Source organism: Gymnogyps californianus, chromosome 5 (genome assembly GCF_018139145.2).
Source record: "Gymnogyps californianus isolate 813 chromosome 5, ASM1813914v2, whole genome shotgun sequence".
Classification (NCBI taxonomy): domain Eukaryota; kingdom Metazoa; phylum Chordata; class Aves; order Accipitriformes; family Cathartidae; genus Gymnogyps; species Gymnogyps californianus.
Genome location: NC_059475.1, coordinates 55,173,518 through 55,188,104, shown reverse-complemented (window position 1 = coordinate 55,188,104; position 14,587 = coordinate 55,173,518). Strand labels below are relative to the sequence as shown.

Genomic DNA, 14,587 nt, shown 5'->3' with positions numbered 1-14,587 from the left:
GCTTACATTAGTGCCTGGGCAAGGAGAGAACCTATCTCCTGAAACGAAGCACCATGGTGACTTCACAGATTTCCTCCACTGGTTCCCAGGAGCTCCTCAGAAATGTGCATTTCATCATAGCTTAGCTGGGGCAGCTCTGGATTCTTCTTTAATAAGTGATTGGTGCTCCAGTGTGCCAGGCATGGTACGAAGTCAGGGTACAGTCCCTTTCCTGGAGTGCCTGCAGTGCCTGCTCAAGCGCTAGCTGTCTCATATTTGAAGAGTGTTGAGCAGTAGCGCATCTCTATTTTTATGCCAGAGGTCAAAAATGCATTAGTGCTCCTCCTAATGCATGAGGACTTGCATCCTCTGACTTTTGGAAATAACTTGGACCACAGTTTACTGTTGTTGCTCTCTCAGTTATTAAAAATAGATGGATCCTGAGAAATGACGAGATTTGACTAGAGCGGGCAAGTTTCAGGGATACTAACTCAGCACTGATTAGCCCGTTTCTGTACTTGAGGAACAAACTGTTAGTACAAGATATGAGTGGAGCAACTGTATTTAGAAACATGTTTCCAGGGAAACATTAGTTTCTCTGGAAGACAACCCTGAGACATGAAATTTTATGTGACTCTTGGGACAAATCTAAGTTTGAAGACTTTTCCCCCCCTACTTTTTATAGCGAGTACATTCTGCTCCAGATTTATCCGTTTCAGACCTGTATGGTAAAACCTATTTTAACCGTGGAGTCCAGTATCCCAGTGGATTTCATTAAGAAAAGGGCCCACACAAGCTGCAGTTTAAAGATCTGTCGCTTGCATAACAACTGAAATCAAATCAGCACTTTCTAAGCATATCCTTACATACCATGCAGAGTGTGACTTCGAGAGCAAGGCTCAAGATGTAACTTGGCTTCTTGTGTGACATTAGACAAGTCAATTAACTTTAACTTGTTTGTAAAATCAGTATAGTGATAATTTCTTACCTTTGCCCCGAAAATTGCAAGGATCAATTTATTAAGCTTCTAGAAATCCAGAGAAAAAGGGCCAGTTTATCCGGCTGAAAGTTTTTCCTTTGACTAGCTCTTCCTCCTGAAACCAGACAGAATTTCATCTCTTAACCCCTTGGCAGCTTCCTTTCCAGGCGAGTTCTCTAGAAGATTGTTGGCTCTCACTTAGTGAGCAAAGTTTATGTTCTTTATACCAAGGAGGTTTCTGTTGAAATCGCAAATACCGTGAACTTGTATAAGTATTTTTTCTTGTTATTTTGTAAATTGTAATTTACTTATTCAGAAACTCAAAGTTTTTTCTTGTCTGCATGTTGTCTGTGACAAAAATATATCCTTTGCTATATAATTGTACTTCTATACTAGATTGTGTAATTTTTTATTTTATTTTTTTTTTCAATGGAGAGAGTGGTCTGGAAGTATGTAAGTGGAAGGAATTCTATAATTAAGCTTTAAAAGCCTGTGTTCAGTGGACATAGAAGTAAATCAATCAGTTGTTATTTTTCCAACAGAGACATAGGAGCCAGTACCGGCATGTGTAAAAGTCAGCATTTATCTCCATTTCTAGTTTTCTGGCCAAGATAGGAGAGGGCAGATAAAGTTTGTCTTGTGAGTTTGAAAGGCCCATGGTCCTTGCTTCTCATCTGTTAATGTCAGAGTCTTTGTCTGCTTACACGTGTGAGGTTTAATGTGAACATCAGTAAAACAGCTATAAAATTAAACCTTTTCAGTGTTGAAAGAACAGAATAACTGTTATTTATGTCGTAATAAAATGGACTACGGATTAAATCTGTTTGTTTTAGAAGACAAATAAAAGCTAAATCCGATGCCTGTCTTTAGCTGTGGGTACTTGTCAAGGAAGAGTCTCTGTGGGACACGGCTGTGCCCAGAGCACTGCAGGATGTGAGATGAGTGGGGGATGAAGGCTCTCCAGACCTTAGAAGAGGTGTGCAGCATGTTGTGGTGTCATAGCATCAAATCCTGATTAAATTATGTGCTTAGGGATTTCTGACAAGCTTTTCCTACTTAATTGCCACCCACATGTTTCATCTGGCATAGAATTGTAAGTAATTATATTGCTGTCTTTGGTCCGTACTTGCTTTCTTTGCTTTTATCACCTGCTGATCTCCAGCAAAGCAGGAGAAGCCCTCTTCTGACAACCTGTCTCCAGTCAGATGGTTCCCACCTACTCTGCACACACCACAGAATGTGAAAATGAAGAGTGTGCATGTAATTGGTATTGCTCTTGCTGACCGTTTGAAAACAAACAAAAAGTGAAATAACTGGTCTGGCGGCCAGACGCAGCTGTAGTCAATAGTGTGAGCTGACTGGCAGTAAAGCAACATGGAGTGAAGTTATTTTTCAATCAAGTTAGGCTTTACCATACTAATCCACTGAAACTGCAAAGGCTGTTTTCAGTAAACTCGTCACTTTATTAAATGGGAGCCAAAGCCAAAGGAAATCCACTTAAGAAAGAAAAGCTAAACAATGTAATTCTGCAGCTGTAGAAATAAATTGAAATAGAGAAGGTATATTTTCAAAGCCATTCTTACAGCTAAATTGCAGTCATTATTATTAATAGAGAAATACACTAAAAGATAATCATGAGAAGTTTCACTCTCTTCTTCCAAGTGAAGTTACACCAAACAAAATTCCCATCTTGACTTTTCCGGTGGCTTGCTTATGAATGTAGTGTTGGTGAGCAAGGGAAGAATGGTCTGCTGATGAAGTTCAGTTGTAACTTTTTCTCCTCGGTTGCTTCCAGTATCATAGGGTTAGTAGGTAAAAGGTGTTGCTGTCTTTACAACTTTACTGCACTGGGGTCAAACTTTATACAGGTGCAAACAAAACTAGCACAAGAGTGGCACACTGTTCTATCAAGCCCTGTTGGCGTTCTTTTCTTGGCTGTGTAAATGATATTATTGATCAGCAGTTGTGATATTGTTAGATAGATGCATCACAAAAATCATCCTATGAATTGCTTATTTTCTAAACGTTAGGGCCTGACTGTGTAGTTGTCACCGAAGTATCTGACTGCCTTTGCAGTCAGTGTTGGTGGGTTTAATTTCAAGATCCTTTCAAAGCACGAATGATTCCACTGTTAAAAGATGAGAAGCACAGAGATCATGGAAATTTGCTCAAGGTCTGAAAAGGATTCCTTCAGACAGTTAAGACTTCGAGCCTTCTCCTTACCATCTTCTACATAGTATTTTTTAATAGAGGTCATACTCTGGCATCCATGACCTTCCTAGCAATATGTTGTAGCAGAGTCTAAATACTGTTTGACATTGAGAGTCCTTTTATTTCTTTTAATGATACCTCAGTTTCAAAGTAGCATCTTTTGCTTAAAGACTTACTATTTCCCTCTTGCCATGCAAGAGGCTGCAATCAGGTAGTTGTAGTCCTGATTATTTTTTTTTTCCTTATGAAGATTTCATTGTGTTTCTGATCCTGAGGGGAACTGACTGTATGATCATGTTTTAGTCATGATTACTCAGTTCTCTGGCCTGACTTTGCTTGTACCCTGTGTGCTGTGAGTACTTTGATGAAGCTCATTGCCATGCACACTTCAAGCCTGCCAGAGTTCTTGGAATACTTAATAATGTCTTTCCATGACCCCAAAATGACAGACATTGGGGATATATGGACTCAGGCTCTCAAAACCCATGAGTCAGGTCTTGTTCCTGAAATGTTTGGTTTGCCTTAAGTCATTTCGTACAGCTGTAAAGAGTAGAAACTGTTCACAAGAGTTAAGCTTCTCACCTTAAAACCAGGCTCTCAAAACTAAGCAGTTGCTGAATGGTGTGAGCAAGGCAAGGCACTGATTGCTGCACAGGACCTTAACCATCTGCAAAAGCTTCTCAACTGAAAGCACCATGCAAAGACAGAATGGTTCTGATGTCACTCTAATACGGTTCTGTGAGACACATGGGGTTTTTTATAAGAATCTCATACAACTCTTATACAAATAGTACTAAACCAGCTTTGAAGTCTCTAGGTCTAAGCACAGACATGGCCTTAGTGAAGAGAACATCTCATCATCCTCTGTCACCCAGAATTCAATGTCCATGCTTGTACTAGCTCAGCTGATCTCAATGTTGTTGATAAGGTGTTGTTGACATCAGAGGCTGCGTGCAGCGCAGCCTTCCTGGTGCTTTCGGTGTCTTGCTTTTCCTATTTTACTGGATTGTCCAGCTGAGTTGCCATAAGGAACCGGAGTGTGTAGTCCTGAAAGCAGCAGTGTCCTCACTGTCCTCTTTCGTTGCTCATCCATCCATGTCACATCCTACAGATGAAGAAAAATGGAGGTCGAATAGCGATTTTTGTGTTGGAGAGCATGCACATTCCAGCTCTGTAAGTACCTGCAGGCCTAAAGAAGGTGGATGTATCACCTATTAACCATATCCAGCATGTACCAGTGGTCCTCTGTGCTGAAACTGGCAGGTGTGCCTGTCAGAGTGAGAAAAAGAGGCAGAACAGGAGCTGACTGCTTAGAGCTCTTCTGACTCCTATGGCAGTAGGAATGCTGTCAGTCCTCATGCTCTGCGTTATTCCCATTGCACAACATTCATGATTTGATGTGGCAAATGGATAAAAACATGCGAGGAACACACATTAACCAGAATCCTGTCGTTCGGGCTTGGGATGAGAGATGCAAGGCAGTGCAAGAGCAGCGTGGCGGGGGGAAGAGTGAGCTAGTGTGATAGTGTTTAGACATATAAGCGCTCTCAGGCCAAGGGCTGATGTACACAGTAGGCCAGCTCTGCTGTCAAAATGCTGTTTGATGCCCTCCCTGTGCTGGCCGAAGTGTTTGCTAAGCCTTTTAGTGGCAGTGCGGATCTGTACTGGGTTAATGGGTATGTGAACCTACGCTTCTGCATGGTGCAACTTTGAAGTCCCACCAAGCAGGCTGCAGTGACTGAACGGTTCCTTGTCTTCATCTCTCTAATAGTCTTGGGGAGTGGCCAAGAGCACCAGGAAGCTTGGAAAAAATCATTTTAATTGGCATTAAAAGAAAAGTACAAGTAGAGAACGGATCCAAAGGGCTGTAGAAACCAGACCCTCTGACAGAAGCTCCTTTGCTTTCCAAAGTGCCTTTATTCCTCTTGTGCTGTGGACTATGACATATATTTGAAGGTCTGCCTTTCTCTGGAATGTCTGATTACTGTTCTTCTGAGTACAAGCTAACATAGCAAATAAAATGGCTTACGTCCCGTTTTGAAGTATATCTCTTAAATCCATCTCAGGAGGGATTGTTATGCATGCTGAGCACAGTTCAGAGCAACAAAATACGTGTTCTTTCCATAAGCTTTTTTGTTTTTTTTTAACTTGCCTTTTGGAAAGATGTGATGCCATATGAGCACCATTGAGTGTATTAAAGGAAGGGCTTGTTGCTTGCATGATAATTAGTCCCTGAAGTTCTTGGTGCTCCCATTTTCTCCTTCGTAACAGGAGGCAATGCTTGTCCCCAAGACATCCTTGTCCCCAAGGATGTGAAAGTCTGATAAGGGGGATCACAGAGCTCATTGGGTTGAAGGTACTGTGCAAACACAGAGTATAGCTATGTAGTAACGGGTTTTTGCTTGAAAGAAGATTGTCTTGCTATGAGTAATACTGTACATGAGGAATGCCTCTCTGCTAGATTTTGTTTCTGGAAATGTCCATAAATAACACAAATATTTGCTTGGCACTTAAGTCCAAATTCTTTTATGTTTGCTTTTTCTTCCGGGTGGATGTTCCGTGTGGGCCATGAAGGAGAAAAGGTGAGTTTTCATGGTTCCTGCCATGTTCTCATTTGAATTTTGGAAAAGAGTTGCAAAAAATAGAGAAGTAGAAAGGTGGTGGTTGTCCTGGAGGTTACAGGTGAACTATTTAATGACAGAGTCAGGAGGCATGACAGTGTCAGTGTTGGAAGAAGCATACAGAAGTCTACAGCTCATTGTGCTCTGGTCTTTTGATGGCATTGGTTTAATGCCATAAAATGGTACTATTTTAGTGTTGGATCCTCCGAATGAGAGAACATCTATACACTGTTCTTTTGCTTGGGTTTTCATCCTGGCAGATTTGCTGAAACCTGCTCTCAGGCATACAGCTAAAAATGTGGAGCTCCATCAAGAGCTTCAGTTAGTCACTTGAGGGCTGCATTGCCACATTCTGGGAGACTCTTAGGAAGAACTGGGATCCTGAGTGTTACAGCAGGCCCCAATCCAAGCCCAGTCCAAGATTTTGTCTGACACCTTCTAGTTTTGATTAATTGGTAAGCTGTGCCAATGCTATTTCCGAATGATCTTCACACGTTATAGCCTGGTTTCAAAGCCTGCTGGAGCAAAAGAAAGACTGCTGCTGACTTCAGAAAAATAATTCCTCTGCTAACTTTTGGCAGCTGGATAGCATCACCCAGAATAACGCCCAGGACTTCCAACTCATAGTTCCCTGTGGTACCTAAAGCAATGCTCACCAGCATGCAGAGGGGACCAGGCTTTCTGCTGTGCTGCCCACAAAGCCTGTGTTAGGGTTAGAGGGGGGCAGAGTTAGGGTCAGAGTCTCGTGGGGGAGGCTACATGATTGACTTAGCTGAACACTGAGAAGTTTGCCATCCTTGATCTGCCTGTAACTTCTGTGGCAGCTACCCTTTTCTTAGAAAAGCAGGTGTAACTCTCTTGAAGCATACCTCCTAGAAGGTCATTTAAGACAAATGGCAACTCCTCAGGGGTATCCACTGGTCACTGCTAGGCTCTTGCATTTTATAATGCATCTTAAAAAGGACCTCTACTGTAGTTCAGCTTTTTAGCCATTTTAATCTAACTTTGGCAGCTTACACTCTGCCTTCATCCATTTTTAAATGGCAGTTGTCTTGCTCTGTGACACAGCACCTTACAGCGTAGCTCCCATTTCTTACGTTGTGTTTTTGGTTTTGTTTTCCTCTCCATCCCTCCAAGAGTGGTCTCGTACCCTCTACTCCAGATCACGTGTCTGGCCGACAATGGACAAAGCATCTGCTTATTCCTCCAAAGCCACAGGATTTTGCACTAGTTAATATTAATCTCCGTAAATCTCTTCAATCTTTTGCTCTTAGAGTTGCATGTATTTCTGCATGTTTCTAATATTCATCTGACTACCATGCTCCTCACTCTATTTCTTCTGTGCTGCTTAATGGCTTTGATAAGTGACATTAAAAGGATGGATAAGTGGGAGAGAGGCAGAACGCAGTGTGATTCTGTGTATTTTCCACTAGGGAGACCCACCTGAGGCCACTCCTTTCTTGAGCATACCAGTAGGTTTTGGTGGTCCATGCAGTGGGTTACTCTTCTGGCTTTTAATACTGGTTTTGCAGTACTGCACATGTGTAATTAAGTTTTACTTCTGAACCTCTTCTAGTGCCACGGTGTCCTGTTCAGAAGGCTTCATAAGCATTTCTTGGTTTGGATAATGTACTGGCTGGGTAGTGTCCCTAAGTTGTTTTGGGACAAGGAGGGAAGCAGAAAAGAGAAATCCAGAAGCCACAGGCACCCCAACAGGCAATTCTTTGTGATTTCATGGCTTCTGCAAGGTAGTTCTGTGTCATACCACATCTGTGGTTGCCTTTTCTTACCTGATTTTAGAAAATGAAATGACCGTCTGCTAAGTACAAGTTTCCTACAGGTAAAGGCAAATTCCAAAGAAGTTTATACGTTTCTGGCAGTTGTCTCCTCAGCCCTTCTGTACCATCCTGTAGTTCTTTGAAGGTCCTGGTTACTAATTGCAGGAGTTCAAATTTTGTGTTAAAGACTGACTCCTGTAAAGGAGCTCAGGAAGCTGCCCAGGACTTCTGTTGGAAGTGGATGTGTTGCCGGTCTCCTGTGCCTGCATTTTCTTCCTTCTACTCACAAATTCAGTTACAATGGTTTCAAATGCATAAAAGTACAGTTAACCACCAACCTATTAACATTAACTGACAAATATAGGAAACAGTGGGACTCTGGGCACACGCTAGTTCTCATCTGACTCAATGTCAAGAAATAACCCTGATGATACAGTGTGGGTTTTGTTGGGCTTCTTTGCTCATCTCAAATTATTCAGGCTTTAGCACTGTTGTCAGAACTGATGTAAAGCAGAATATCTTATTGCATTTCAGCTTTTGATGTCTCAACAAAATTAACCGGCCAAAAGGATTTTTTCTCCTCTCTGGAAGGAAAAAACATAAACAATAAGGAATGTTTCACAGTCTAGGCTTTCTAGGTTTGCCACAACAAATAAGGGTAAATGCAGAGCAGTGCAGATGAAACGGACTGGACTTTGTGACTAGCCATTACTTGGCTGAGGTAGGATGGCTTCTGGAAGATGTTCTTTTCTTCTTAGATGCTACAGGATGGGCACCGAGATCTTCAGTTAGGAGTGATAGATACTGGTGCAGATATTGGTATAGGTACAGGGCATTCCTCTCCATGTGGGAGGGAAAGGGCTGTGCTAGTGCTAGTAAAACGATGTTGATGTGAACTTGATTCAAGAGCCATTCCTCTAACTAACAAGAAGACAGGGCTAACTGGTACCTGGCTGCATGCAGTGACTGTAATTTTGTTAGTTTCAGAAGGGCACGCCTGATTTTATTTTTGAGCAAGTGAAGAGAATCAGACCTGATATACTCAAATAGGTAGAAAAGGTGCAAGAAGAGGTTGAAATTGAAGTTGGTTAAACATTTTGCCCATTGCAGAGCTGGGGACCTAAATACCGCCAAGAGACATCAGCAGTCCCAGGAGGTGAACTGTTTGTAGAAACCAGTACTAGTGCAGCAAACAGCACTGGAACACAGTGAACCCTGGGCTAGGAGAAGCTCTTGAACCAAGACGTAAATGTGCATTGCTCTTAATGGCCATTGCTGGAAATAGCAAATCCTGTTTATTTTCATGTACAGCAGGAGGTATTATGCTCCTAGTACAGCATGTAATATACAACAAGAGGTGGTGTGCACAGTGTGAAAACCCCTTGCTGTATCAATGCTTAAATCACTTGTTAGATCAATTCCAAACCCATTGAATTTAACTTAATTGCTACTTTGTTGGGTCCAGTAACCTTCCCAATAAACACTGATGTTTGTTTCATTCAAAGCGTTCAGAACAGAATTGTATTTCTCTTTTTTAAAATTGTCAAATTTTGTTCCATAAGAACATTCCTGGTATGTAAATGAGAAATTTTCTTAATCTGTTCAATAACATTTTCCATGTGTATAAAAAGTCATGAGAAGAAAGATGTTTGCTTTGTGATTGAAGGGTACAGGGAGGGGAATCTTTACCATCTGCCACTACCAAATTAGTTTTCAAGGGGGAAAAATAAATCCCTCTCACTGGAAGCTATTTTGATCAGCTCTAATAGTAATATTTTATGTAGGATTTCTCTTCCAGAGCCCAGTAGAATTTACAAGTAAATTCATCTTTCTAATGCTTTGGTAAGAGGAACATCTGTCTCAGACATTGTGAGGATGGAAGCACTAAGAGTTTTTTAGAAATCTCATATTCATCCTGCAATATTTTTCTGGTGTATGTAATCCTAATATACCAATTGCAGCAGTAAATATTTTGCTATAACCAGACATTGAACTCCAAAAGAAACCTGTTTAGCTGCAGCTAATGAAAATGTAATGCCTGTGATCCTGCGATGCTTGTGTTCTGCAGCACCAACCTGAGTTTTAAAGAATTTTGAACCAGTAAGACTCAGACTCTGCAACTTTGACGGAATGAAAAAGCCTCAAGCTTTCAACACCTGCCATAGAAATTTAATAAGGACCCTAATAAATGGGTCAGTTTCAACAAACAATTAACTTAACAACTTCATCTGGAAGGCTTAGAGGCCCTATTTCATAGGAGGTAACTTGAGAGCAGTCTCATGTTATATAGTGCAGTTAATGTTTCCTTTAGAAAACCAGAGTTTTTAAGATTTAATATTTCATGTGCTCCAGATTACATCAAATTGGCATATGGTACACAACAAAGCCTTCAACCCCTGTATAGATCAAAAAGAAAATCTGTATTAATCTTCTAAGCTGTTTGAGAGTTTCTTAAGCACAAGGAAAATATACAATTCCCAGGAATTCAGAAGCTTATAAAATGAATTTTGTGAGCAATTTGGATAAAATTATTCCTTATACTTTGATTATGCCATTAAAATTCACACTGCTACAAATATGGAGATTTTCTTGTAGGTACTGAGTACTCACTGAGCAGTGTAGCTGGACTGCACCATATAGCCTTGAGAGGAATGTGTTTTCCTACATGTTGTCTTGTGTTGTGAGCTATTTTTTCAGCCTCTTGTGAAAATATATAATAGAGATTAAGTCTCTGAGGCTTCATAGTTCAATTTGTTTAATGTAACTCTGTGTTGAGATGAAGCAAAAGTAGAAAATGTAATTGCACTTTTCCCTGCCCTACTTTACACATTTCCTCTTAAACTCTCCATTTATTTTGCTGTCAGTTGCTACCCCCCACCCGTCTCCCTTTCTCGCCCCTCTTTTTTTTTTTTTTTTTTTTTTTTTTTTTGTTACAGCTTACCTCTCATCACCCTTCCCATGTCAGATGTGTTGCTTGCATGTGCCCTGTCTTTTGTCTTTGCATCTGAACTTTGTCCCATGTGTTGTGTTTGAACAGTGAAAGGTCTCCTGGACAAGGATCTGTGCTTCCTTACAGCTGTCGATATCCTGTACATCATGGCAGCCTTGTCATGATCTGTAAAAATAATATGGGCTTTCATGTCTGGAAATGCACTCTTCAGTGTTTGAGACATAGTAGCACAAGCTTGGAACGCTGCAGGCAGCAAATGAGCAATTTTAGGTAAAATCAGTTTTCTAAGATGTCATTCTGGCTTCCTTCGTGAACATTAAGTTTGCAGAGAAAACAATATTCAGACTTGATAGTATGATGACTAGCAATCAGAAATACCTAGGCTGAGTCACAGTGTAGGAACACCATGAAGCCCAGATTAAAATCCAGTTCTCATTTTATTTAGTGGCCTGGAGTTTGGGTAGTTCAAAAGTAGATTGTTCAATGTGTGTTTGTTAGAGACTGATTGATTGCTTGGCTATATGAACTGGGGTTTTGGGGTGAGGAAGGTGGAAAGAGAGGAATTTGCATTTCCCAAGACTTAGGGTGGCTGAACCACGTTTCAGTTTGGAGTTAGGCTGTAGTATTTAAATATCATACATTTGCCTATATATTTTTGTTGTGTAATAATAAGTGCCATTTCTCCTGATCTAAGACTTTGGCAGATGCTTGGATACCTCCAGAGCCATACACATTATGAGCTGGTTCTGTGGTGGCCGTTGGTTACTGATGAAGTGGATATGGGACGATTCTCCTGGCAAGTTATTGCCTCTGAAGCCAAAGGCAGTCAAAGCATCCTTTTTTACAGTTAGGTGGCCAACACCACGATTTCTGTCTTGAAAACTTGCTTAATGTTAATAACAGGTATATCTTGGATCTATAGAGGTTATAACTTGCGGTAGAAACAAGGAAGCCAGCTTTTGTGCGTGTTATAAAACTAGTAGTTAGCAAGATGTCTTGAAGGTAAGTTGCAAATAGATCTAAAAGCCAGCTTGGCCTGTTGTGAAGGTTTTAATGTCATCTGATGATGATATCCTGGAAGAAATGCTAATAGCTTTGAAAACAAATTTAAGTGACCTTCTGCTTCACTTTGGGAGTAATATCCATACGTGCAAATCAAGCAGTTTTCTGAAGCTATGTAATTACACACCGACAAGTGTTCCACTCAAATCAGCTTCCACGTTTCATAGTTCCTTCATGTGCCCAGCCCCGTGGTGGTGTGCCTCAGAGGATTATTCATAACTGGTTCTACAACAACAGAATAAACAGTATTTAAAAGCAAATCAATATTTGCTATCTCCAATTTGCTGTTGAACGTAGAGGCTGCTAGGGGATTGGCTTCTTGTAGGTATTGCAACACTAGTGACCTTTGAGGAGATACGAAGGAGGAAGAAATGGCATTAGCAGTAAATGCCTGAGGAGTTTCTAGGCTGGTGGGGAAGGAAATAGTGCCACAAAGGGAAGCAGCCGAACTCTCTTGCCCATTAACAGCTTAACCTTGAATTTGCCCAAGTGGTTTTTGAACTAGCTTAGTTTTACTCTGTGACAAATTAGTTGCCTTTGCCATAAGATTTGACGAACCAGAATATATATCTTTGTGAATATTTATTTGCAAACTGACTAGGCCAAATTCTGCCAAATTCTGCTGTCCTCTAGGACACAGTTGTGGGGCAGAGAACTGTGTGAGTTGTACAATAAGCTCATCATCCTACCAGTACACCTCTTCCTTTTCTAGGGGTTTCTTCCCCTCTAAATTATTGCAGCTAATGCCTGTCAGTGCCTTACCTGTGTACTTTGATATACATACTGTGCCTCTGCAGCATCTTAGACCCTACGGTGAAAGCATGGTGCAGTTGAGCTTATTGGAAGAGTATGGAAGACCCAGCTTCTGTGTGGTGGTCAAAATTTCTCTTTATAATTTTTCTCTTATGTCTAGGTCTGAGTTGAGCTGAACCAAAATGGCAATTCCTAACTTTTTACTACCTTCAAGCATTACATCTTTGAATCCAACCCTCACAGCAGGCATCCTTCTTTTCCCGCATAGGATTTGTGTGCAGGCCAGCCATATGGTGTGTGTAATTATTATTTTATAATGGTGTTACTGCTCTCTAGCTGCCCAGTAAACCCAGTGCAGTTTCAGTAAACTATATACATAAGGATAGGAACTTTAGACTTGAATGATTTTCTTCACTTTTATACAATAGTAGGTGTGAAGGAGAAAAAAAGATTCCATTTAATTTATAGAAACTGTATAAAGTTTATAGAGTCTCTACAATCGTCTCAAATGAAAAGGTTGTGGAGAAGAGGGGCTGTACCAAAACTGGGAGGTCCACAAAGCTGGAGAAGAATAACAGTTAAAGGCACACATCAGTAAATACCTGTGCTGAACTTTTCCCATTAACTCTACTATTGAGCGTATGGACTGCATTAGGGGTTTGTCTGCCTTAGGGATTTTATAAACACATTTCCTCCCCTTCTCTCTTCCCCATCCAGTTACTATTGCTGTAGGCTATTACAGAATCAAATAGTGTCCATTCTGGAGTCATCGTTCTTACTGGAAAGAGGCTGTTGTCTATAGAAACATTCACTGATTAGTGTCAGAAACCTGGGTATATATGCAAGTGCTTTCCTGAATGCACCTTTTTTTTTTTTTTTTTGGTGTGTGAGCTTCCTGAAGTAGTAATACCAGCTTGGCTCGCCCATCCTTTCAGGCATATGTGCAACTCTAATTTGCATCGATGGCAGAATTTCTGCAGCAAAAGTAGGAGCCAATGTGTGCTCAGTTCTATGGATGATCTGTAAATAAACACAGCTCTCTTTTGCATCCTTATCTACCCTGAAAATGAAGGTTGCCAAAGTGACTGGTGAAAAATAGGACCCAAAGCCAAGAAACCAAGCCTCTGATGAAATCAGAAAACATTAATTTTGCTTCTGTGTACCCTTCTGTGTTTCCTCTTTGATTTTGGTCGACGTTGGAAGTCTGTATATCCAGCCCATTTGGTAAGGTCTCCTGTCCTCGCTGACACCTGGCACTGCCCATCCGAGCATTCCTGAGCATTTCAGATAAGCTTAAGAAAGAGGTGGCCTCGTTGCCTGCCACTAGCTCCTGCACCCATTCTGCCTTCCCCTTTGCACCAACACATGTATTTGAACGAAAAGAAGTGTATCTGGGAACAGATCTGACTTAACATTAACCTCCACCCACCCTCAAAAATTAATTTTAACAGATCGATTGTGGAAGTTACACCCTAGGTGACACATAGCACTTCTGCTGCTCAGCCGTGGATGTGTGAGTGCATGGAAAGCCAGTTCTGCGGTCGAGGTGCTGACAGAAGGGAAGCCCAAGAAAGATGTGACATGTCTCTTAGTTTATTGTACTTTGAGATTTGTAGGTGGTAAATGCTGTGGGTTTTTTACAGATATTCTGGAACCCTAATATAACTTACAGTTTCATTTGTAGAGAGCTGTTTCAAATCTGTGCACATTCTTCTAAGATATTTTAAAAGAAAAGCCAACAGCAATAATTAGTTTGGCATTTTCCATGTTTTCTAAAGCACTTAAGGGGTAATGACTTTTTTTAACCAATCTTACATAAAATCAAGTTTTACAGGAATAAGAGGACTTAAAAGGCCTGAACGGCCATCAGTGACATGTAATTCATGCTGAAAGCTCTGTTCCAGTGCATCAAAATAAGGAAAACAATTATACTTATGATTAGAGGCTGCTGACCCTTCAGTTAAAATGATCAAAAAGAACAATATTAAAATTTGATTTACGGAAGCTACTACTTAGCCTATAATTAGTCTGACCAATAAAAACAAACCAGACTTTTACAGCATATGATTTCCCAGTAGATAGGTTAGCTATTTTTGTAGGGCTGAAGAAACACAAAATGGTTTTAAAATATATTTGATATGCTCTATGAGTAAATTGAAATACAGCATATAACTAGTTTTAATGGTTTTTGTTCATAAATTGCCAGATTTCCTTAATTCAAGTGAAATTTGAGAACCACTTGAGAATAATTGTC

At 40.6% G+C, this 14,587-nt stretch overlaps 1 protein-coding gene across 1 annotated transcript in view; it reads left to right on the top strand.

The window, feature by feature from the left end:
* CLMN (calmin) overlaps nucleotides 1-14,587 on the top strand; it is a 72,086-nt gene that overhangs the window by 36,300 nt on the left and 21,199 nt on the right. The window lies entirely within an intron of this gene.